An 11,147-nucleotide genomic window follows, 5' to 3' on the forward strand; every position below is an offset into this window, starting at 1 on the left:
AGTTAACACAACTTTAGGCACTGGAAAAGCTCACATGATGAGCCCTGAGGGCTTATAAACAGCAGCAGATGGGTAGACCCTTAATCATCAGTCTGAGAAAATCACCCTGATGTCAAGTGCTGGAATTTGATGCTTCCTCCAGGATGTGGTGAGCACGTTTTCTTACCAGCAAGGTGGAAACCTCATGCTGTGGAAGGACACAGAAAAGTATCCTCATGGTAACAAGTATATCTTTATGGTAAAAAGGGTCCAGTAAGAAAGCATTTATCATATGGTCAACAACTAAAGCAATATTTCCAAGTCAAAAATGGCATGGCTGGGGCAGTTTGGCACTCTGAAGACTGGCAGTGAGTGACAGAAAGCAGCCAAAACCTCAGCAAATAACCTAGAGTTTCATTTGGCACAAGGGTGATGCAGACCCGGAAAAATGGGCTCAGTGTAATTCTCTGGTCTGTGGGGCAGAGAAAGGGAATAGTCAGAATATTTTTGCCTTTAAGATGCTGCTGAAACACCGTATCTCCAAGGGAGATAAGATCAAGAGGAGGCAAAGGCAAATTCCAACAATACTGGTTGGTACTCCCTTTCCTTTTGCTGTGCCAAGTACAAAAATGGAAGGTCTAGCTTCTTTTTTTAAAAGCAAACATCTGAATTTTGAGGAGTCATGTGCCTACGTTATGCAACTACCTAGTCCCTGACAAAATGGGCTGATTTTCAATCTGGAGTTGTCTAAAAATAAATTTGGGAGGACCGTTTTCCCAAAAGGGTAAGGGTTATGCACATAACTCAATGTCCACTTATGAGAATCTTTTCTGCATTCCTACAAACAGCACTAATAATTATCCAAGCAGAAAGGTCTTTTTAATCTAATTTACTTTTAGGTCCTCTTCTGTCTTTCCCCTTTTACATTTCTATCAGTCTGAATAGTAAATGCAGATGAATGTTTTGCTTAGTTTTTTTCTTATTATGTCTCTGCCATTATATACATTTATTTTTATACACATGTATGTTTATATTCACACAGAAACATATGCACATGTATATATAAACAGATACATACAGGTACAGGCACACATATATATGTGTATATACACATGTGTACAAAGATACAACCATTGCAAGAGGAATTCTATTTGATTCAACACTGTTAATATTTAAATTAAAAATGATGGAACTATTGGCCTGTTGAAACTTGTTCTTACAAAACCCATTTTTCAACCATGATTATTACACTCTTCAAGCATCGCAATTTATACAGAAAGCAATCGTGACAAGGAAGGACCAGTTCTGGCACAGGTAGATGAGACAAAGGAGAAGAAAAAGAAGTAGAAACAGTGGCTTCCATTGCAGTCTCTGGCATCTGTGTACAATCAGTGAGGAGGGAAATGGCTCTCTGCTCACTGGATGCTTGAGCTGGATGTTGTAAACACCCTCTAGAAGCTTTTATCTATCAGTTTAGTTTAACCTTTTATCCTTAACAAGTCTTTACATGAGCACCATAAAGACAAGTCCCATAGCACCTTATTAACTTGTTTATTCTTTCCAGCTCTCTGCATTCACACTAAATCACATTATGCAATTAGCTGCTATGAAAACAAATGAAACCTATTTTGGTTTTGTGTGTTTAAGCATCAGTTCAAAATCTGTTCTCTTAAAAAAGTATTTGACTTAGGATCAGTTTGGTGTCTGAATTATTTTCCTGTACTATGAAAACAAGCTGCTGCTGATGTTATGTTTAAAACCATTGAGATGGTGCAAAAAGATCTGTGACTCGAACAGTCAATGTTGATGATTTGGACAACTTCATCACCTTTCCCATAGGAATAAAAGAATTCATTATTTTTAGGAGGTAGGTGTGACAGGGTTGTCTTGACATGCCACAAAGTTTGTCTTGTAGCATATTAATTTTTTTTCCCGTTGAAAAGTCTTGCTTCTAAATTTCAGTGTTCAAGTGATTCAATTATTAGCAGCTTCTTCTGGCAAATAAAAGGCAGCACATCTCAGCTATGCTACATGACATTTATTTGTATGGGAAAAGGAAAGAGACAGTTACCATGTAAACAAAGAAAAACAAGAACAAAATCTCACTCACTCAGTTGAGCTCATCACCAGCTAAGCTTAATTTTGATTAGCTATCCCATCAACAGCAGGATCCACTCTAATAGAATTTACCATAATAGGAGATTGGGGGGCTTACTGTTATCAGAGGGATTGACCACATGTTAAAATACCAACAGCAAGAAGAAACTCAAACTATTTGAAACTGTTGATTTTAGCATGCATTTCTTTTCTAAATGTGCAATAGGTCCACCGTGGCTGTCATCGGAACGGCTCTGCATGATTTATTTCATGACCTTCTTCACGGAGTCAGTTCATACAAGCCTATTTCCAGTGTTAATGCATCCCCCCCAAAATGCAGACTGAAGGCATACACTGGGTGTATCCCAGGTCATAGGAAAAACTTATCCCTTACTTGCCTGAAGCATACTACGAAATTAGGGTGTCCACATTCTTCTATCAAGTGCAGGACATTGTGGGTGTATGAGGTTCCCTTTAAACCAAATCATGCTCACTGTATGGGTATATAAAATGTCATCTAGAGATACAACAGAAAAATTCTTAGTCTCCTTAAAGAAAAGGGAAAAGATTTTTGCATGCCATGTGAAGACAGGATTATTAAAAAAGGATACTTAAAAAACCCCTAAAATTTAAATTATGCTATAATAAGCTATTTAGAGTAAGTTCAAGCTAATCCCCACTGAAAATAAGTGGGATGAATTTGAAAAAACACAACGGTGTCTTTCAGTAAATATGTATGGAAATATAGAAAGAGGAACAGAAATTTGGTCATACATTTGCCAAGATGAAAAGTAGGTGTCATTAACGTTTGCGCTCTCTGTATGAGCCATGGGTTCTTCCTCTTGGGGGAATCACAGTGCAAAACTGTAAACAAATTTTTCTGCACAGCATCATAAAATAAATTCCCAGCTCTGTATTCAGTGCCAGAGGTATTGCCAGGCAACAGGAAATGATTGCTGTATCTTGAGAGAATGCCCTGAATTTATTATTTTTAGGTCATCCGTTAGTGACACAATGCAAAGTTTCGCCTGGGTTTTACTCCAATGAACCCATACTTGAAGCTAAGCAGATGTCCAGAAATTTCAGTAGATCAAAAACCACAAACAAATCTCTTCAGTTCACTGAAATCTGTAGCTATGAAGGGGCAACAATCAGTATGCAGTTTAGCAGGAATTAAGACTTTTGCTGTGGCTACTCAACATTACTCTTAAGGCTGCCCCATTCAGAGCTTCAAGAAGACCTGTGAGGGCCAGCTCCCTGCTGAAGCTCTCCCACGGGCTCCGGACACACCACCACACCTGCGGGAATGCACTGGGCATATGCACGGGCTGTGGCACAACCTCGGGACAGGAACCTGGTCTTGATGACAGGGAAGCCACCATAACCCTCAGCAAATTTTTCCGGTGGTTAATAATCCTCGCTGTTAAAATAACCCTGCCTTTTTCTTCTTTCTTGAAGTTATGGGTTCCAGTCCTGGAAACTTGTCAGGGTTTTGCTATAACATTAATTACCTTTTTTGCTTAAAACATTTTCAGCGAAAATGCTCCTTGCTTTCCTAATGTTTTTTTTAATTGGAGAGGAGATGATTTTGAAAGGTTCAAGTCTTTCAAGCAAGCAGAAAAGGCAAAGCTCTACCAGAAGCTATAAATTCAGTGCAGGGTTAATGAAGGGCTTTGTGGACTATTTACATGCAGAGGTGTATTCCATGATTGTAATAGCCCTCTTTAACTTCAGAATTTTAAAATCCCAAACAGAGAGTTCTGTGTAAGTAGTAATGACAAATTACTTCATTTTCAAATGCTTTCTTTAAAATGCAAACGCATACATCATCTTTGAACACAAATCTATTAACAACTTGGCATCATAGATGGCATTTTTAAATATTAAATACTTTGATGTTCACCATTCTTAGTGGTATTTTATTTTGTTCACCACTGGTTAAAAACACATTTTCAGACAGATTTTTCAGCTTAGGTGGCAAGCACTAATCTGTTAAACCATGGATAACTACAACACTTGCATCTGCCTCTCCATAACCACCAGATGCACCCAACTGACATATGGAGATGCAATTAGGTTGAGCCCAGTTTTTAATCACTGTACACAGAAGCAACTGCTGTCCCTGTGTTGGTACGCACTCGGGTGGAAGGCTGTTCTTGGTGGCTGAAGGTACACCTTGGTGGGAAAAAGTCAGAGTGGGATGAAAACCAACCACGTCACCCTCTGTGTGCTGGGACCTGCTGCTAAAAAATGAGTAGCAATAACTGCAGACATAGTGTCTGAAATACACAGCAATGTGGTGGTCCAGGACATATCCTGACATCCTTTGCCTGCAAGGGTTTTTGTAGATACCTGGCTGTAACTTAAAACTGCATGAAAAGTCATGAGAACTCTCCTCTGAACTAACTCATGGCTAAAGAAAAAAAGTCACATTTTAGCAGCAGAGAGCAAAACCCTCCAGCTCACTCCCTGAAAAGCTGTGGTGCAGTAACGGCAAGAAGAAAGAAACCACCTGGGACTAAGGAAGGTGACGAGAGGGAATCAGGGAAAGCAGAGAAGAGGGAGGGAGGGAAGGAAGGAAGGAAGGAAGGAAGGAAGGAAGGAAGGGAAGAAGGAAGGAAGGGATGAAGGGAGGAAGGAAGGGGACAAATCTGTATGTTGTTAGAAATAGCATTTGTCAATTCCATATAGACCATAACTCCAAAAGACCCAATTAAGGCAATGGAAATGCAGAAGCAGTAATGCAGAGATGAATCATCTGACTTAAAATAGAGGGAATGATGAAACATATAAGGGAAGAAAGTGTGTCATTTTAGCTTTAACAGCAAAATAATTCCAGATATAATCTTTATATAATCTTTCAAAAATGTTTGGCCAACAGAAACCACAAGACAGCGTTGGTTACTGCAGCTTTATCCAGGTACAGTGGAGAATTTATCTGTTAAAAGCTATAGTTTAAAATGGACAGGTCTGCCCTTCTGCAGGTCTCATACACAAAAGCTAGGCAACACCCAAAGTACCACACATGCCAGCCAGTCTCCAAGAGTGACGCCGCCAATTAAGGATACAAAATAATCTAAAGATCAATTTATCAACTTTTTAAAATAGGATGTCAAGTATGTCATGAATTACAGAATCCCCTCTCACTTTCTCTCCTCCAGGTCAGTGTTGTACTAATAAATAAAATGAGCCCACAAACTGTCATCACAATGTAGGTCTGCAGCAGTTCTGAAGCAATGGAGAAAAAGTTTCCAATGCAGACAGCCTGCACATAATCCCAGAACTTTTACAACCCTAATTTAAATGAAAAAATGTTCAGCTGAAGGGGGAAAAAAACATATCCAGGCAGCTGAGCAGCCTGCCAGAGAGGAGAGGACAGAACTTCTGTTCCACATCACACGTTTCTGCAGATTCCTGGGAACAAATACACCCCTTCAGTAATTCCAGAGTCCATTGACAAGACTGCAGGGGTCAGATTCCTCAACCATGGATGTCAGGATTTAAGACTAGCTCTAAATCATTCAAACCTACCCTGTCCTCTAGCCTGGAAAACGCTGAACTAATCTCCCCTGCAAGTCTGTCAGGTTCCAGCAGCAATTCCCACATATGCCATCCTGGCAGCATGGTACCTCCATCGTTCACATATAAAGGGAAATTTGTATTTTCACCAGGTTGTCTCCAACAGGGAACCTCCCTTTTGTATTTAAAGACAACTTTAATACTACTCTGTACTACTTTGGATTTAGGAGGAGACCTCAAGAGGAGAAAAAACGGCCACATACACTGAAACGCAATAGCTAGGTCCTTCTACGCCACTCTGAGACTCTCACTATTTTCTGTGCTTTAATTAGCCATCTGGTAAGTGCCACCATCTTCTAATCCAGTGTCAAAATATACCTGCATAAACTTAAAGCCAATTTCAACCTAGGGGCCAATGTCGAGCTAGCATTTCTCTAGTCCTGAACCATCAGATATCATAGCTAGTAAAATGTCTTCACATATGTGCAGTACAAACAGTAATGCTTCAGACATACAAACATCACAAAGTACAAAAATAAAAAAGTTTAAAGACAGATTTGTCTGCATATCTTCATCCTTTTTGCTATGATTCTGTTTAGCTTCATAATTTGTGCAGAAAAGGACCAATACTCGGTGTCTTGTGGCAATGCATGTCACATGCACTATAATGCTGAGGCTTCACTGCAGTCTGCCCAAAACGACATTAATTGCAAGGTGGAAGTCCACAGTTTCAGCAAAATTGACACTTAGATGCTGCGCGCTGAGACACGTGCAGTCCACGTGCATTTGCACCACCATACAACCCTAGCTCAGACTGAACTGAGCTACACTGCCCGAGGTCCTCCTTTCTACCATTTCCATCTCACTGACCCCGGCTCTTTCTAAGTCTGACACCAAGTGAGGATCCTTGGTGAGAGACCTGCTGCTTAGCTAGCTGTGTAGGGACCTCCCTTAGGTCTTCAAATTTGATTAAAACTCTAGGTAGTCTGCCCATTAAAAAACTTTTTTCAAAAAAAGTTGTGGGGGTTTTTTCCGCCCAAGAAGGCCCATGACAACACCAAGGGAGATGCTGTAAGATGTCATCAGATTGCAAAGAGTCTGGCAAACAAAACAGCGCAGCTCACGTGTGTGATTTTACCATCGGAGTTGTTTTCAAGCAGAAACACTTGTCCTGTGGTTCTCCAGGATATGTTCTAGTCATTCTCCAGGATATATTCTAGTTGTACTGGTCACCTGCAGTCTAGAGCTATGATCTCTGCCAACATAACTAAGAGAATGACATTGGAGAGAGTAATGTTTGTATAATTGAGGGAGAGGAAGCCAACTGTACAATGGCATGGCCAAATTTTGCCTCTTCACATTCAGCATTCAAAATGACATGTATACATAGTGCTGTGTAAACGCATGTACCTGCCAAATCCCTAGAATAGAACACGTTACAGCCAGTTAGGCCCCAAGCAAGATGCTTGTACTGGAGAGGCAACCAGCCTCTCTGTTGTCCATATATAATTGGCTCATATATAATGAACTGCCACAGGGAACAGGGGGAAGAGCGCCAAGTTGACAGAAAAGCAGGTCAGGCGAAAAGGCCTCTTCCAGAGCACTGTTTCTGTACTTCAGAACTGTAAAGCAACATTCACTAAATAAACCTCCATTCCATTTTGGGTCTGAATTCATCATGCAAAGAATGGCATTTGACAGTACAGAATTGACAATAATAAATTCAGTCAGTAGCCTGAATGTAAAGACATCAATAATTCAGCATCCTGGTTATTTCTGCTATGCCACTTGAACTTTCTACTCAGTAATGAATAAATTGGTACAGAGATGACATCAGTAAGACTGCACAGGCCATAGAAATGCAAAAGTTGACCCACAGTTGTTACAGAGCAGTATTTCTGTATTCACGGCCTGAAAGCAAGTTTCGGTTCCTCTTCTAAAATTATGGTCATGTCTTTATAGTGCACAGAAAGGCACGAGAGTAAGTTTAAAGTTGTTATAAATTGCAACCTCTCCTTGAAATACACATTTTGTAGTTTTAGAACCAGCATGTTAACATCATATATGAAATTACTTAGTGACACTACAGCACCCTTGGGTATAGTACATGCACAAAGCAAAAAATAGCTTTTTGGCTGCACAAACCAAAAAATACCATCTAGAAATAACATTTCTGGCACTATTTGATGACACAAAGAAACGTAGACACAATTTTTCATCCGTTTACTTCCTAACTTGCATTTTTTCCTTGATGAGAATTTACCACAAATCACCTCTAACATTTGGATACAATCTTCTGAAAAGAAAAATTATCTACTCAACACACCACATTTTTCCAGCATCTTAGCAATGTACAAACAGAAATGCACTTGCTGCAACTCTGAAAATTGCTATCCATCTCTCTGTAATCTCTAACCCAGAAGACCGTTGTTTGAGGCCAAACTGTCTGAAATTAAAGCATCAAGGTGACTTTTAAGAAATACCATAGCACTAATAGCTCTTTGGTGCTCTCTCTGATTCACTTATATAAACCTTCTAGAGAACTGAGGCTACAGTCACAGTGCTTTCTGCCAAGAAACTGGATCCCCAAAGCCACATTTACAGGAAAACAGGACGATAAACATAATTACAGTACTGATGCAAAATTTCGCACTACTATTCCATTTATTCTTCCTGAAAATAAACTTTGCTAAACATGAACAAAAGCATAAGCATAAGCCTTCCTTTTTTTATAACAAGCACAAGACGCTTCATTTTTCTTTGCTTGGAGTTAGCGTATGGACAGAATTATAGAATATGCTTGCCATATCATCTGTCTTTCCATTTGCTTTTTCCTGAATGTCTTTACATACAGTTTGTCTGAAATAAAGAGCCAGGATGCACACACTTGTAACTAGGACATCAAAGCCACTTTTTAATATTGTCTTACACACTTCCACTGTAATCGGAACATTCAGGATTTTATTTTTAGAAGACTCAGACACTGAACTCCAACTGAAGTTAATCAGAGCTGTGAAAACTGATAACATGAAATTGCGCCCCATCTGCTGCACTGTAACAGATTCTGTATTTCAGTTGCTCCTGCAGCTTTTTATCAATGTGTTTTTTAAAGCACCCACAAATGGCTTACTAGTTGCAAATGAAGATACATTATTCTTTTAAACAACAATCATAGTACCATAACCATCTGCCTGCTTAGAGAACGCATGCCTTAATATTTGTAGCGTATTTTGATCTGAATCATTGTCTGACCTGTGGAACCATCGCCTTTTTAAGTAGGTATGTGTTTACTACTACTTAGCCATTTTCTTGTCATTGTCTGGCAGCGTTTATCTGAAACTGTCCAAGCCACTAAGCATGTGGATTCTGAGTGGAAAATATTAACTAGATTGTGCTATTTGCAGAAGAATGAGGGTGACAGCTAAAAAAGCTCAAGACTTGGCACTCAGAAACAGCCATACCAGGAATGAAAACAGTTTTACATTATACTGTATTATAGTTATTTTCCTGGTAAGAAATTTAAATCTTCAGGAGGAGCCTTGTCTGTGTACCTTGCTCCACACCAATTACAGAAACACTGCGATTTTTGTAATATTCTCATTGTGTACCTTACTGCCTGGTTGTCTCCCTGAATACTGGTTAAGTGTCCGTACTTTTGTAACAAGACAAGTGACAGGTTTTAACTAGAAAAAGTAAGATTTCTTTTTACCTGCTAGCATTCATTACGGGAGGTTCCATATGAACATATCAGAAAAAGAAAAAAATAAAAATCTATGCACCCTTTTCCATGCACAGCTGTCAGCAATCAGAAACTGGTAGAAAATTGTGTGTCTGTATTTTGGCAAGTCATTAATTTACCTGTGTTTTGGCAGACTATTTGGAATCGATAAAGCTAGACCTCTAGTGTTTCCAGAAACATTTTCTGCATTCAATAGTTGCGGAAAGGAACTGGTTCATTCAAGTGTTTTCTGTGATCACAAGTAACAGGGCATCACTTCTCAGAAGTTCTGGGATAGAAGCCGGTATCTGAAGGAACATGGTAACAGCCATAGCATGTCCTGCAGCATTAGCATTTGCTCCACTGATAAGATTTTAAGGGCCAACTGAGAGAGGAGGCAGTTTCTTAAAGATTAATTGTCTCCCTCTGCAATATGACCTTGGCAATAGTAATTCCAGAGGTTTTGGTGGGAAACAAGAAAGACTAACGCTCTGTCTCTCAAGTACTGCATTTCTGCTATTACAGCAGCTACGGGAGAACCTTAGCATATTAATAGCCGTGCAGCCTAGGAGGGGATGCACAGCAGCATATACTCCTAAAGCTATCAAAGTACAGAAGGGACCTCTCTATACAGACACAAGACTCAAAGAAAATTTACCAAGATGAAAAATCTTAGCATCTATATTTAGTCAAGGTTCCCCCACTGAAACGAAGCAAAATTAGACTGCATGACATTCCTTCTGAGGTGCGTTCTTCTTTGGTTAACCTCTCTCCTTCTCTATCCCCAAACCAAGCTTTTCTCTACAAAACTCTTTATCAGCTGCTAATATAGGAGTGCCCAAGGGTATCTGAGATACTTCTAAAGCTCTCTAAAAGAAAATAACCTGATGTCATTAGTTTTAAATTAATCACATCAGGTCCAAACCTTCACTGAAAAATTTTTAGGGGTCTATGAATCAAAAAATGAATGAGACTACAGATCTAGAAAAAGACAGCCTAGCTCCAGGATATGACTTTATTCCAAATATTTTTATACTGAAAATGAAACAAGTGTTAGCATTAAAAAACCCAAATTATTCAGAGTACACAACTTAGCCATATAGTACAACATTTGCATCACAAAAAATAGTAACTTCTCATACTTACATATACAACCAATGCAAGTGTTTCAGTTTTTACATGTAAATTTTCTTACAAAGTCTATGTATAATCTTCCATATTTTCAAAATAGTTTGCTTTACATTCTATGTTTTGCAGGAGTTGTTTTTGACAAAAATTCTAGTGATTAAGCTTGCTGGCAAGTATGATCAAAAGTTAATCTGAGCAGCTATTGGATACTCTGAATGAAAAACAAACCTCACACTCAACAAACATGCATCTGGTAATAACAGCTGCAACCACACACATGTAGATGAAAAATATATCAAACTAAGCACTCCATCAAAGCATTTAAAATTAGAAATGTTTGAAAAAAATGTTCATAAACAAGCTATTCTTGAAGAACGAGAAAGTACTCAAATAATTGTGAATGGTATCCTTGACAAAATTAACCTACTTAGAGACAACTTAAACCCCAAATAATTCTACAGCACAAATTCTTGCCTAGATTTCATTAGAACCAAGAAAAATCTGATTTGCAGGGAATTAAGGCATCCACACAACTTTAATAACCTCAAGTCAATCAGACTCAATCATGAAGTACAGTCAGACTGAGTCTTATGTCCCTTTAAACCACAAAATCTTTGAGAATTACGTTCAAAATTTTCTCAAATCATCTGCTTAATGTAAGAACTACAGAGAATAACTGCTGTCTGGTGCCAATATTATAGGAGCT

Source organism: Harpia harpyja, chromosome 8 (genome assembly GCF_026419915.1).
Source record: "Harpia harpyja isolate bHarHar1 chromosome 8, bHarHar1 primary haplotype, whole genome shotgun sequence".
Lineage (NCBI taxonomy): Eukaryota > Metazoa > Chordata > Aves > Accipitriformes > Accipitridae > Harpia > Harpia harpyja.